Below are 15,306 nucleotides of genomic sequence, written 5' to 3'. Positions count from 1 at the left end.
GAGCCTTTATAGTTTATAGTTTTAGCCTAGTTAGATTAGAAGTAGAACAGTTCTAGTTCTTCAGCGGGATCTGGAGCCCCTGGCGTCTGTCTAGAGCGCGGAGTTCGGTATAGCTCTAGTACCTTTCTCTTATGTATTCAATATTATGATTTAGGCAACATTATTCTTAATCTCTTATATATTCATTGCAATAGTCATTGTCTACTTTGATTATATGTCTAGGATAGTTACTTTGATCTTATTGAATTCATGTAATTGCTCGTATAGCGTTTACCCAATCAATTGGTGGGTAGATGGTAGACAATATGTAGACATGGTGTCTAGATATCTTGTTTATCTGCGAGGGCACCCTGATGTGCCGGGTCATGTGGTAGTCCGTGCAGGTGACAGGTGTGTTGGTTCTTCTGTAGTCCACCCCCCGTACGTAGGACAGCTTGGACGCAGTCGCGAAGGTGGTGACGGTTGCGTCTTAATATCCTCATTAGTTGATGCCTCTTTACATGTGATTATGATATAGGGTTGACTTATCAATGATTTTCTAGATGTAAATGCACTAATTTGAGTTATTCATTGACGTAGTTATAGAATTACCTTAGTATTTCTTCCAGAGTTTATCTAGTGGCTAGCTATTACTATTACTAAAAGAGCTCTGATATTTATCTATTTATGATGCCTGATCATTATTTATGTTATATCTTTTATCAAGTGACTTATCCTTGTTATGAGTAGGATTCTAGTTATGGTTTATCGTTCACACCAATAGTATAAGTTATAGTTATAAGTCTTACATATATACCTTCCCTGTGGATACGATATTTAAAACCCTCGGGTAAAATGTGACATTGGTACAATATCTGTGCGCTTGCGGATAATCTTACTTAAATCTTATTTAAAGGAGTGTAGTTAATTTATACCAACAAGCATTTTTGGCGCCGTTGCAGGGGAAGGTAGCTATGCAATTAAGGAACATTGATAGACTTATACTCAATTATGTGATCAAGATAACCATTAACCCCTGCTCAAGCAGGATTACCCTTGTTTGTCTACTTTTATATCTTATGCAGGGTAATAAACGACCGGTTTACGACCTTCCAGCATGCCCCCACAAAATAAGAGGAAACATAACAAATCCAATGTTGGAGAAAGAGGTCGACATCACATGACTTTAATTTATATCTCAAGTGACGGGAACAAAGATGTTGCATCACTCACAAATTCTAGAATGTGAGTCATGGTAAGTATGATCAAATAAAGGTGAGAAAGTCTTGCTCATGGACTTCAACAGTTATGAGTAGTTATCTTATACATTCACTGATGTTTACATTAATCCATATATTCACACTATTTAGTTTAAAATTCCTCAGCCATAACTTGTTCCATTTCATATATTCATCTCACATGCATTATAAAAAAACTCACCATGATCATGCTCTTTTATCTCTATCTAAATAAATCTCTACTATATTTTCATGTTACCTTTATTTGCTATGATATATGTTTAGGCTTTGAAGTACTTTCATAAATCTCTTAAATGAAGCATGGTGCTTAGTTTCGGAGAAGTGGTTTTACTTTTAAAAGGCTTTTAAACTGAGCTCAGATTAAAATGCCTTCCTAAGTCAAATTAGACGTGGTGTCTAGATTGTTTTTTGAGCCGATAGTATGTTGTAGTGGATACTAGATATTTTGTTGGACTAACCCTACAAGAAAATTTTGAATTAAATCTAGGAAAGTCAAGAGATAAGTTCACACCGGGGATGAATCAAGGGAGATGATAACTTTGCACAAAAAGTCCAACTTGTGATTAGTAATATTTATCCATTTATCTTTTGTTATAAGTTATATTTGCCTTGAACCATGATAGATTGCAACAACAAAATAAAACACAATAGACACAATTTATGCTAAATAATCTTAAACCATATAACATCTTGATTAGCATAGAAGAAAATAAAAAAAGTATGGACAACAAAAACCCGTATTTCAATCTTGCTATTCCTTCGGGTATGTGTCCATAACGTTTTGTAGGAAAGAACAACCTTAATCTATTAGAGAAGAAGTTTTCAAATGAGCATTATCGCATCTCCAATAGACCCCAGCTCATCAACAACAAATTAATTAGGAAAAGGTTGATGAGTGAAGAGCATGTAATCTTGTATAGTTTCATTGAATGGTGAAAAGGCGAAAAGGATAAAAGCAAGTTCTTGCTCGGCAAGACCATAAGCTCTCACCAACAGATGAACCCGAACCCTCCTCTTCCAATTAAGTTCGTCATCACTTAGAAATATGAAGATATGAGGTACGTTTGTCCAATCCTCATGCAACATGTAACTACAATTAACATCTCATACCATGTTGCTAATTTGTCTTGGTCATTTCTACCCTATGCTATGCTCAAACATAACTTGCTAATATATATATATATATATATATATATATATATATATATATATATATATATATATATATATATATATATAAAATGCTCCTGTGGTTCACCATACATATTCTCGGTTCTATGTGAATAAATATCTTTAGTCTTGCAAACTTCCTTATTCTATTATAAGTATGCTTTAGAATATTACTTAAACATTATGAAAATCAAGCATACTTATATAAGAATTTAGTTGTACATATAGACTAACCCCTCCTACTTAAAAAATGTTTAAATCATATTAGGAGACTATTCGTAGAATCAATTCAAGGTTAAGAGTATGCTTCAAAATAATATCCTTGCTTTAACCTTGATAAAAAAATTAAATAGTATTGAATCAATGAAAACATGAGCCCCCTTCTGGAAGCTTCCTCCACTGCCTCTGAGGAGTCATCTTGCCCCTTGGTTAAGTCGGTTTGATCCTGCGGCGCACGTCAATCTCACTGGGCTATAAATAAAGGGGCAGACCCCCTCCCTGGAGGCATCAAGTCATTTGGAGATCCATTCATTAAGAGCCTTCTCTAGTTCATCAGAGCCTTTCTAGTTCATAGTTTTAGCCTAGTTAGATTAGAAGTAGAAGAGTTCTAGTTCAGCGGGATCCGGAGCCCCTGGCGTCTGTCTGGAGCGCGGAGGTATAGCTCTAGTACCTTTCTCTTATTGTATTCAATATTATGATTTAGGCAACATTGTTCTTAATCTCTTATATTCTTAATTGCAATAGTCATTGTCTACTTTGATTATATGTCTAGGATAGTTGGTTTGATCTTATTGAATTCATATAATTGCTCGTATAGCGTTTACCCAATCAATTGGTGGGTAGATGGTAGACAATATGTAGACGTGGTGTCTAGATATCTTGTTCATCTGCGAGGGCACCCTGATGTGCCGGGTCGTGTGGTAGTCCGCGCAGGAGACAGCTGCATTGGTTCCTCTGTAGTCCACCCCCCGTACGTAGGACAGCTTGGGCGCGGTCACGAAGGAGGTGACGATTGCTTCTTAATATCCTCATTAGTTGATGCCTCTTTATATGTGATTATGATATAGGGTTGACTTAACAATGATTTCTAGATGTAATTGCACTAATTAGAGTTATTCATTGATGTAGTTATATAATTACCTTAGTATTTCTTCCTGAGTTTATCCAATGGCTAGCTATTACTATGACTAGAAGAGCTTTGATATTTATCTATTTATGATGACTGATCATTATTTATGTTATATCTTTTATCAAGTGACTTATCCCTGTTATGAGTAGGATTCTAGTTATGGTTTATCGTTCACACTAATAGTATAAGTTATAGTTATAAGTCGTACATATAGACCTTCCCTGTGGATACAATATTTAAAACCCCCTGGGTATAATGTGACATTGGTACGATATATGTGTGCTTGCGGATAATCTTACTTAGATCTTATTTAGAGGAGTACAGTTAATTTATACCAACACACCCCCGAGCGCAGAGGAGGCGGTGGAGGCGGAGGCGGTGGAGGTGGTGGTGGCGGATGATAAGCTTCCAACGCCTCCACCCGTGAAGTCGTCTGGTCCACCTGACTCGCCACCGCATCGGCCTTCTGCAGCAAATTGTCGATCGACTTGTGTACGGTAGATCTCCATGACTCCAATCCGTCGAGCTTGTCTAGAGTTTGGCGCATCATGTCCTGGAATCCCGCGAACTGCTTGGTCATCGCCTCGAACTGCGATGAGAGATCATCCACGGTCTTCGTCATCTCCTGCTGAAACTTGGTCGGTCGTCGCGTCGGCGCCAGAGTTGAGGAAGACGCCGCCGTGGCAAGGATCAAAGGCTTTGATACAAATTGTTAGGCTACGGATCAAGCCTGACGGATTTGGTTGGATGGAACTACTCCTAATCGAAGAATGTAAGAACTGAATAAGAACACGCACGAACAGAATTGGCAATCTAACCTATCTCTCTGTAACTGAATGTGTCTCAATGTAACAGAATAGGAGAATAATGTTCTGGTGTTCGATGCCTGTCTCCCCATGCGATACGAGACCTTATACTACCATTACGAGGCCTACGGCCCACAAAGGAAGCAAGCCGATCAACCTCCCAAACCGGCCCACCTAGCCACTATTGCCACGTATAGCCGCTGCTGCCCAACTAGTCACAGTCCCGGGCTTCTTCTCCTGACACATAGGTTGTACTTCGAATTAGTTACCCATCTATATCCTCTGCAATGTTTTCTTCTCATTTGAATTTTCATTTGAAGACATCCTCTTTCCATCCAGGAATATTAATATTTATTTATTGCAGCCATGTAGTTATAGCTAAATCCAAGAGTGTACTTGGTATACATCATGACATGAGTTTAGTTTTAGGAAGCCAATGGTAGTATCCGCAATAGCAATGTCCCATTCCACCAAGTAGTAGTTACCAAGCACTTGCACCAGACAACACAAAATAGATATATTCAGGCCTTGTAGTGGTCCAAATAAAACGCTAGAAATTGGATCTTCAGTATCAATAAACTACAGATAATTATGAAAATGATAAATGTTGTTTAGTTAACGTGCGAAAGCAAAGCTTAGTCAAGAGAGCTAAATTGAATTTGAAGGAACATATTGGAAGAGGTATAGCCTTATAGGTAGAAAGTGGTTGTAGCATGTATACACTAATACACTAATCAAACGACAGAATCAAAAGTTAGCAGATTTGCACAAAATTGGAGCAATTACATCCTGAACAAAAAAAAGTCACATAGAATGGAACCAAAATTTATAAGAACTAGGTAGCGTGCACGTGCGTTGCTACGGGATAACTAAACTTTTATACTAAAAACACATAGATTGCATGATAAGATAACATTACATTCAAATTAAATACCAACTTTAAAGTGACATTCAAAAAGAAAAGTTCGTGAAATTAACATAATCAGAGAGAGCGCTGTGTCGCAGGCTCACTAACTTTACGATGGAAAATAATAAGACAATGACACTTTAAGTATACATGTGTTGTATCATTACAAACATTTAGTTTGTGGGAAAACATCGCAAATTTATCTTTAAAACACAACTCTCTATTTCAAAATATTATGGACGTCTATAAATCGCCAAGAGTTCCCATCATCATACATTAATACCTCAATCATGAAAAACCACACACGGTGTCTAAATTGTTATTGGTCAAGAAGTTCAATAGGCTGACGATAAAAAATGATCATTTGCCTTTTTTCCCCCGCCCTCGGCTTAATGGCTCCTGCAAGCAAGAATGGTAGCAATTATGTGGGATGCATTGACAAAATGGCTGCTGCCCCAAGAGACAGGAATTATGCAATGATTAGTAAAAATTGTATCATGACATCCCTAAATAATATGGAGAAGATATGTGAAAGTAAGATCAAACATATCTATCTATATTTCGAGATCCAAAAATGCCAATAATCCTGACAGCTAACCAATATTCCCAAGGAACAATTAATATCTTTCTGAATTAAAGAGAAGGTAGGCACTATGCCACGTAGATTATAGTGGAGGAAACACTACAAAATGACGGTATAGTGCCCCAATATTATATATTTAAACCTCATCCTAAAATTCATGCAGAATGATGGAAACATACACCGTACTACATCTCTATTCATTAAAATATGGGCAGAATGACATGAACTCAAACCCTGAGAATTTGGGTGGCGTTTTACTCACCAGTCGATGCTCCAATGTCAGAATTGCCCTTAGCCTCCTACTCCCATTAGTGGTAGCATGTAGGTTCTGCAAGACTGACAACAGGTAGGTTTGCAAAGCAATGGGGTTCAAATTTGAAAAGATCTTAACAAACACAAACACTCTCACTGTATCAAGAATTTCATAAGCAAATTAACTTGACAATCACAAACACTCAATATGAAGGAAAGACAATCTCGAAATTTCTGATATTTAACAAACATCCAAGTGGTCTAACAAAACATACATTCAGTACCCATGTCTTATCTCAAGTACTTAGGTAACATTAACATAGAGAGCTATGGTAAACAAACTTGTCATGCTTCTCTCAAACATTAAGCAACCTTTCTCCCCTAGGGATACAATAACAAATTTGATGTTTGGTAACCTTGGAGCATGGATACGAAAGCAACATGTATTGATGACACTCCTGTCCAAGGCTATAGATATAGACCATGTGCAAAGAATATAATGACTAATCAACAAGATACCAAAGAACTGAAAGTGCTAAACATATGCCAAAGGCCAAAGGCTTTAGTGTACCAAAAGTTCAAAATATCTAGCACAAAGAAATTTTGTTGCCAGCCACCTGATTTGATTATGCTAATCCAACCACAGTTACCACTCTAAGCTAGATTCAGTAAAATAAAGGCAGCACACTTTTGCATCGTAAATAATATGACAACGACCTGACACCATGAGAAGTATAAAGGCAAAAATTCTTGCCAGAGTCATAGGAAATGCAAGTGGTTTACATTGCTACAAGGAGAGCTGGTAAACTGGGGTGTCTTGTGCAGGATTATGCAGTTATGCACTTGCTCTTTTGCGATCTAACAACTTACTTGAGGAAACTTTGCAGAGCATACAACGTAAGATGCAAAATTGAGAAGCTCATCCAGCCGCTCCCTCTCAATCAAAATAGGGATTTTTCTTAGACTTGCCTGCACTGGATTGTTCCATAAATACATGTTAGTCTCAATAGCAGTGCAGAAAGGAGAAAACTATACATTAAAAGGCTGGCATTAATGCAACAGAAGTTGTAGGTTGATAACATGAACAATATAAAAATAACTTTCCTATTTAGAGCCATATCTCTGATTTTTATAAGCTATTTGCAATCACTGCAGAACTATATTTTGTTATTTCTCACCATCACCCTGTATTGATTTGTTATTTGTCCATGCAAGCTCATGTTAAAATACACTATATATTTACAGGTCCTTACCAATAGTTACGGCAAAAGCAATTCAATTAAAAACTGAAGGCCGAGTAAAATAATCAGAAATTCATTATCTATAAGCTAAATTAGTGGCACAAGCTAAGATAATGTTATTACCATTGCTATGAAGTAAAAATCTAGAACTTTCATTTCAAATTTTAGATCAGCACATGAATAAATGATATAAATATTTCCAACTTCACAAAGGTAGAAAGCTAAAAACACACAAAATACACCAAAGAGTATGATACTGATTACTGTGCTACAAATCGACACCGGCAAAATGCTAAGAAATTGAAATATCCATTCATCCTGGATTGACTGGCTGCCACACCAAGAGTGTAAAACTCACCAAGAAGCCATCATATGTACTTTTTGGACAGTGGACTCCCTATGGCATGCATTAGTTATGGTTGAGTTAGATTCTGCATTTGCATGCTTCTTTGTTCAATATCCATTTTATTGCACCAATATTAACAGTGATATATAACAATTTTATTTTTCAAGCATTGTTTCCGGGAGTCCCTACAGTCTCGTACACAAAGAGCATTCAAAAGGGTATAAAAACAGGAGTAAAAAACTAACAGGTTTCAAATTTGCTGAGCAGTGAGTAAAGTAGCGTTGAACCCTATTTAGATGGCTTCAGCTTCAGGATGGACTTTGGAGCGAAGATAAGAGTCAGGAAAAAGCTTCTCGAATGAAATTCTAGACAAGTGCATCCAAGAAAAAAACTTACAATATGGATATTTTGTGAATGGTTCAAGGACTCATTCCAAGCATTAGCAGCTCATGACTCTGGATCTATGTGACACTTTTCAGTAGTTGCATATGAATTGTGAACATGGATTGGTGATAAAAAACTGTTATCTAAGAAAAAAAGAATTGTTAACCAGTAAAAACCTTCCAGAAGATCACTAAATACCTGCACACAATGAACATAAACAGATCTCTCCAATTCCAGAAGATCACCGACATGCAAAGCTCTATTAGTTCATGGATAGATCATTTTCTTCCTCAACATTGGTGCCAGGAACGAACCTGCCATGCCGGGAAATGCAATCATCAGCAACCACTATCCAAACCCTAGTTGAGGAACCAAATTAATTGGGGAAATCTGAGGGAAACAAAAATAGGGGAAAGAGCAGGGATACCACAAGCAACTCTGGCATCACAAACTTTAGATCCACGTCACGAGCTCTTCTAGCTCCCGCTTCACGAGAGCAGCAGCTCAATCTGGGTGGCATCGGTTTGGGATGGGGCGGAGCTTGAGATGCAATCGATGGAGGCATGTCTGCTAGTGCTTGGGGCAGTGACGGGGCTCATCCGGTCGGTAAGCAGTGGCGGAGCCAGGATTTCGCCGCAGGGTATTCCATGTAGAAAAAAAATCAATGCAAATATATAAGTGCTAGCTTTCTCCCACAATAAAAATATGCTAGTGCTAGCACACGTCTTTTCCATGTACATTGCAATTTAGAAACAAAATGTCAAAAGAAATTATTTATAGAATTTTTATGAGGGCACTAAATAAAGTAGCACACAGTAGCATATACAAATAAATTTGTTTAAATTGCAGTAAGCACATAGGCACTTTGCATAGCGCTTCCCTATAAATTTCATCAATTAGATTGTGATTTAGTCTAAGGGGTTGTTTAGTTCTCCATAAAATGCAAAAAGCCAACTACTTTGAAACGATAAAATGTGAAATACCAAAATTTTCACGATTATGTTTAGTTCCATCCAAAATGCATAATTTATTACCCTTGGGGCTCTTTTGGCTTTTTTGCCCTTTTGAGATCAAAATCTAAAATAGAGAATAACCACCTTTTGTAAAAATTTTTACATGATGTTTAGTTCCATTATGCAAAATAATAGAGCTAAATCTAAATTTTTTCTGGAATAGAAGGGCAACTAAACACCCTGTGAATCCGAGGAGAAAACAAAATCTTTGCGTGGTGTATGGATCTTGAGGAGACTTGTGTCTGGTTACCTTCAACGCTTGGTTGTTGGCCGCCGGCAAGAGTCAACCGCCGTCAACTGCCAAGGGGCCGAGTCGAGGGAGCCGGCTGCTGCAGTCCGCGATCCGCTCTGCTCGTCTGCTGGTTACTGCTGGCCACCAGCCACTACCGCTACGGGGCAGCACATCCACGGGGAGAGGCGCGCGGTAGCGCACGGCGAGGGGCACGACCGCACGGGGGCGAGGGATCTCACGAGGGGGGCGAGGGGCACGGCCGCACGGGGCGAGGGATCTCGCGAGGGGGAGAGCGATTGGAGGCGTGAGGTTTCCTTTTGGATGGCGAGGAGTGAGGTTTGCTTTTGCGTGCGTGGGGTTTCCTTTTGAGGGTGTCGGGCGAGGGCGAGGGTGACTCCAGGACGACGCACGAGGGCGAGGGATTGTGTTTTCTTTCCTTACCTGTGACCGAATTTTTTGCTACGTAGGATTGGAAAGTGCTACGGTGATGAAATTTCATATCAGGAATACTTTATTTTTTCTTATTTCATTTCGCACCCTTCCACATCTCTGATTATATATTATTCTCTATCGTAAATTTGCATCAGGATTCCTTTCTTGTTTTTTTTTTTCAATTTTCACCCTTCCACCTCCTATACGGCTACGGTTGTTTCGCACGTAGGGGAGCGGGAGCGACCCAAAAAAAGTCACACCATCTAGTGGTCTTATTTTTGTTCTTTTTAGTTGTAGGAGATTGTGGTGCTAATAAATATCAGTATAGACTATAGTCTAGCAGCATATGTAGTCTAGAAAATAGGTACAGAAAAGGTGACTACATTTTACTGAATGATTAGATTTCAATTTGTGCAGGTCAGATATACTGTTATGTCTTATGTGTTCCTTTTGGAGAAAGTAATGGACGTGTGTAGTTCTGCAGTCACATTTATGAGTAATAGAATGAATAGGTTTCGAAAGCGTGGCTCAAACTCAATATCCTGCCAGGCTGCCCTGATGCTCGTTAGTTTATCTCTCTCTCCTGCATACTCTTATCTTGAATGTTATGCTAACATAGTTTGTTATAAGCTCCATTCTTTGTTTGTACATAAAGGGGAAACAATTAGCTTGCCCAGATTAAATCAATTTAGAAAAGTGCAACATATTGGGGTTTTTTTTCCCTTGAACGCATGCAAAATGATTTTTGTTTATTACATTCAAAGATAAGGGGTCTTTTTGTTTTTCATTTGGATTTCAGATTCCATATAGGTTGACGAAGCAAACACAGTTTACTAATCCAAAAATGAACAACTGTGCACCAAAATCATCCTCGTAGTTTCCTCTGGGGCTACTCATAATGTTCTGCAGCCTCCCTCATCCGTTCCATGTGCATAGCTAGCTCACGCTCTCTTTTCTTGTGGTATTAAGATGGGTTTTCATTCGGTTACATTTGTGCATCTAGGGTGTTTATGTACTTGGATGTTTTATAAAGGTGTCTTCTGTTAACTCACATTATGTCAATGCATACACAATTAGCTCAATATTTATCTTTGTCATTAGTGCTGAATTTGTAACACCCTAAAATTTGCATATTTTGAAATAGAGTTAAAATGATTTAATTTTGTATTTTTGTGTTCATGGAATATAGACAAATAATATTTTTCATTAAATTAAAAATTATTATAGGAGTTAGCAATGTGTTTGAGCGTACATGCCTTTGCATTTTATTTATTGTGATGAGTGTATTTGAACCCAAAATTTCAAATGATTTAAAAGGATTTTTGAAATGAGTTTCAAATGGCTTTTGGAATAAGAAAAAAAATGAAAAAAACAAAAACTCTCCTTCCCCCTTTCTTCCTTGTGGCCCACTCTTCTCTCTTAAGCCTAGCGCGCGTAGCAGGCCCCGCCTCACTTCCTCGGCCCATTGGCCATCACACGGAACCGGCCCAGAGCCGATGGCTCGTTCCCCAGCAGCCCAGCTGGAGGCCAGCCCCGCGACATTCCCCTCCCTTTTCCCCTCTTCTTCTCTCACTAACCGGTGGAGCCCACGTGGCAGCGCCTTTCCCTTCCTTCCCCTTTTCTTCTTCGGCATGACTGAACCGGTCTCCTACTGAATCAAAGGCTCGATTCCGTTTTAGGCAGGATTGGTTACCAAAATACACGCCAACACGCCCAATAAGTAGAACCAGGGCCTCCACCGCCTCCGTTCCCTTCCTTCGCGTATTTCCCAAGCCCTAAGTTCTTGTTTTGGCTCCGTTCTGGACCTCGTCAGAGAAGCAAGGAGCCGTCGTTGGGGATTTCATGATTCGCTGCTTGTCCACCGAGTTCGAGCCCTTGTCGAGCATAGCTTCGAGGTAACGAAGCTACCTAGCTCCTCCCCTAACCCGCTATTGCGCCCTTTTGTTCTCACATCGACGCCGAAGTTCTGCAGGACCCTCGGTCCGCCGTCGCGAGCCACCAGTTACCTCCGAGCCTTCCCTGGGTCTCCAAAATCCTCTTGGTAAGCTCGCGTTGACCCCCTCTGTCTCCCCATGCTATCGGTTTAGCGAATAGTGGACCGTAGCGCGTTTTTCTATGAACTCCGGCGAGCTCGTGACGTCGGCCATGGCGCCCCACCGCGGGAGATCGCCGCCGGCCACCGCCCAGCGCCCTGGATCGCCCTCCACCGTCAGATGTCATGCCTACGACTGATATTAGAAGATACCCCTTCGGGGTAGATTTTGTTAAAGAGTCATCCCTGTTTTTGCTATTTGAACCCGCGGTCCAAAGCGTATGCGTGGAATGTGCTTTCTTGTTTTGAAAGCGTAAACCATCACGGCTTAGCTCAGAACACGTTTTCTTGTATTTACAAAACTGTCACTGAATTTGTTTTAGCCATAAAATATTCATTTTAATTCCGTTTTGACCCGTTCAAATTGTGTTGGATTCGTAATCACAAGATCTACATGTTAGTAATATTATTTACTCAGTTTGAAACCTTTTATTTTCGTGACCCTAATTAATTAATTTCTTTTCTATACAAAATCTTAGAAAATTCATATCTTTTAAGTTTTAACTCCATTTTTCGTGATCTTTATGTCTGTGAGATCGTAGTGATGCGTAGAATCGTTTCATAAACTTTTCATACTGTTTTTATATGATTGGTGTACTGTTCTAATTATAGCTTTGTTTGCTTCGTGTATGTTTGTTTCCGCTTGTTTGTGTGATCGATGATCGAGTTTAGATGGAGAGCAATTTTTGGTGATCAAGATCAGAGCTTTGGACAACTAATAAGACCAGCAGAACTAAGAGCAAATGGATTCAGGCAAGTATAGCATTTGGATTTTATTTCTGTGACCATGATCGTGTGACTAGATTAATGTTAAGTAATAAATGATAAAAATGACTTTTTAGCATCTTGATGATTTGTCTGTACGTGATCACCCGGGACAACAGTGCAACCATGAGGGCTATAATGGCTCTGGCTTTAGCTCAGTATGAGGACCTTTTTCTAGCTTGTTAGCGGTTACCTTAAATGGCGTAAGAATGGCTAGACACGTTGGGTATAGTGTGGCCTCTGTCCGTGTGTATAGGCTGCGGGTTATGTGCCATGGAAGGGGGGCTCTATATCTGCCTGCCGAGTGAATCTAATGGCCCTAACTTGTTAGACGAAACCTTTGAAAGGCTTCATAGTGATCCCTGCCGACCTCCCTAGGAAGGAGTTAAGAGATTAGCTACCTCGGGCGAAAGGGTAAATCATGACTCATGGTTAAAGATGTACAACCTCTGCATAGTGTAAAACTAGTATACTAGCCGAGCTCATGGTCAGGAGCGGCCTTGGGGACATCTACATTAAGGGTGATGATTCTTATGTGTTAAATATGCTCACTATTTATTGTTTAATGCTTTACATTATTTATGTCACATTGATCATGAGATATGGGGGCTATACAATCTAGTTGCTATACTTGTGGAGTTCGACATGGACTCACTCTTGCTATTTCCTCCACCCTTCAGGAGATGTTTTAGGCTTGTGATGAACCAGTCAGTTGGATCCTGTAGAGTGAAGTTAATACCCGAAGGTTGGAGTTGTCTATGCGCTGTTTGCTATCAAAGGTTATATCTTTTATACTAAGTACGTTATATATTTATGCATTGTCTTTTGATATTACCCCATATTTGTAGCTATATGTGAGATTTGACTTCTAAAACTCACATATGGTGCATATCTGATTTTGTCCTTAAAATCAGGTATTACATTTTCTGTTTCTACTTTTCTGGAAGAATACATGTTTCATTTCAGCTAGAATTTGGAAAGCACTTGTGTCTCTTTGTTATGAATCTGAATGTTCTATGGGCATTAGCATCTGTAATCCATCATTTTCCTTGTAGGATGCAGAAAGAGAACCAGAAAATACATGGAGCCCCATAGTTGAAATACGTTATGGAGGGGGAACTTATAGAGGTAGATGCCAAGAAGGTGTTCCTGAAGGAAAGGTGAAATCAGATCACATGTCCTATCCAACTTATCTGATAAATCCAACAATCTTACCTTGTTAAACATTGTAGGGAGTCTAACCAACTTATCTGATAAATCCAACAATCTTACCTTGTTAAACATTAAAGGGAGTCTAACCTTCAGTAACAGAAGCTTTTATGATGGACTCTGGAGGTATGGTAAGAGATCTGGCTTGGGGACTCTATTTCATAGTAACGGTGATGTATATCATGGGACATGGAGGGATGACCTTATTCATTGAAAGGTATGGCAGTATGTTACAGTTGCTTTCATCTTGCACATCACAGCTGTAATGGAAACACTAACGGACTGCTTTTCAGATTCAGTCCCTAATTTATATACCTAATTAAGAATGATTGCCATGTTCTTAGAGCTATTTCTTTTTTTTATTTGGCATCTTTTATATAAGGACCGTTTGCTGTTGTTACAGTTGAATTCTTGTTCTTAGAGCTCAATATTTATCTTTGTCATTAGATCAGTTGCTGTTGTTCCCATGTGCTTAGGATGTTTCCCCTTTTCTGTGTTCAGTTCTGAATCTGAGTGGAGAAGCTAGGAATGCTTGAAATATTTATCTAAACTTGCACTGATGAAGGGTCGAGATGGCGGACTAGAGGGGGGGTGAATAGTCCTTTCTAAAACTTATCGCGTCGGCTAACCGAAACAAATGCGGAATGAAAACTATCGGTCTAGCCAAGACTACACCCCTCTATCTAAGTTCTCTAGCACCTTGAAAAGATTCTAAACAAGCAAGCAAGGTGCTACCTTAGCAAGAGCTCACCTAATCAATTCTAGGAGCAAGGTCACACAAACCTATGCAACTAGTACTTTGCAAAACGGGGGAGCTCCTACGCAAATTAGTGAGGCAAAGCGCACAAAGCCTAAGCTCACTAGCAAGCTCAATAACAAGGCAACGAATGCCAAATTAGAGAGCGCAAACTACTTAGCTACACAAACTAAGCAAGAAGGTAACTAGCAAGCTACACAAGCTAACTAGTTACAAAAGCAACTACACAAGCACAAATATATGAATGTAAAAACAAGCTTGTGTTAGGGATTTGCAAACCAACGGGAAGAACAAAGTTGACACGATGATTTTCTCCCGAGGTTCACTTGGTTGCCACCAAGCTACGTCCCCGTTGTGTCGACCAACACTTGGTGGTTCGGCGGCTAAGAGGTGTTACACGAACCTCGTCCCCACTAGGACGCCGCAAGAACCTACCCACAAGTGAGGTAGCTCAATGACACGCACGATCCAATAGAGTTGCTCTTCGCGATCCCCGCGGGGTGAGCACCGTACCCCTCACAATCTCTTCTCCGGAGCACCGCACAATCTCCTTGCGTGCTTCGACGGAGTCACAAGCCACCAAGCCGTCTAGGAGGTGGCAACCTCCAAGAGTAACAAGCACCACCGGCTTGCAACACGAACATCTAGTGCCACTCGATGCAATCTCTCAATGCAACGCACTAGAATCGCTCACTCACACAATCGGATGATCACTATCAAGTATATGTGAGTTAGAGGCTTCACTAGCAC

General features: G+C 39.7%; 1 long non-coding RNA gene across 7 annotated transcripts; it reads right to left on the bottom strand.

The window, feature by feature from the left end:
* Positions 5,317-9,653, bottom strand: LOC110437048. 7 transcript variants are annotated; one of them, XR_002455098.1, is made up of 7 exons: positions 8,484-9,653; positions 8,255-8,370; positions 8,069-8,143; positions 7,918-7,990; positions 6,956-7,059; positions 6,096-6,169; positions 5,317-5,649 (listed from the first exon to the last, which is right to left on the bottom strand). It is a non-coding gene; the product is annotated as an uncharacterized LOC110437048 (long non-coding RNA). The 7 variants fall into 7 exon arrangements; XR_002455099.1 differs by having other exon boundaries at positions 8,069-8,133; XR_002455101.1 differs by having other exon boundaries at positions 8,069-8,127.

Source organism: Sorghum bicolor, chromosome 7 (genome assembly GCF_000003195.3).
Source record: "Sorghum bicolor cultivar BTx623 chromosome 7, Sorghum_bicolor_NCBIv3, whole genome shotgun sequence".
Taxonomy (NCBI): Eukaryota; Viridiplantae; Streptophyta; class Magnoliopsida; order Poales; family Poaceae; genus Sorghum; species Sorghum bicolor.
This window is presented reverse-complemented; position numbering and strand designations above follow the sequence as displayed.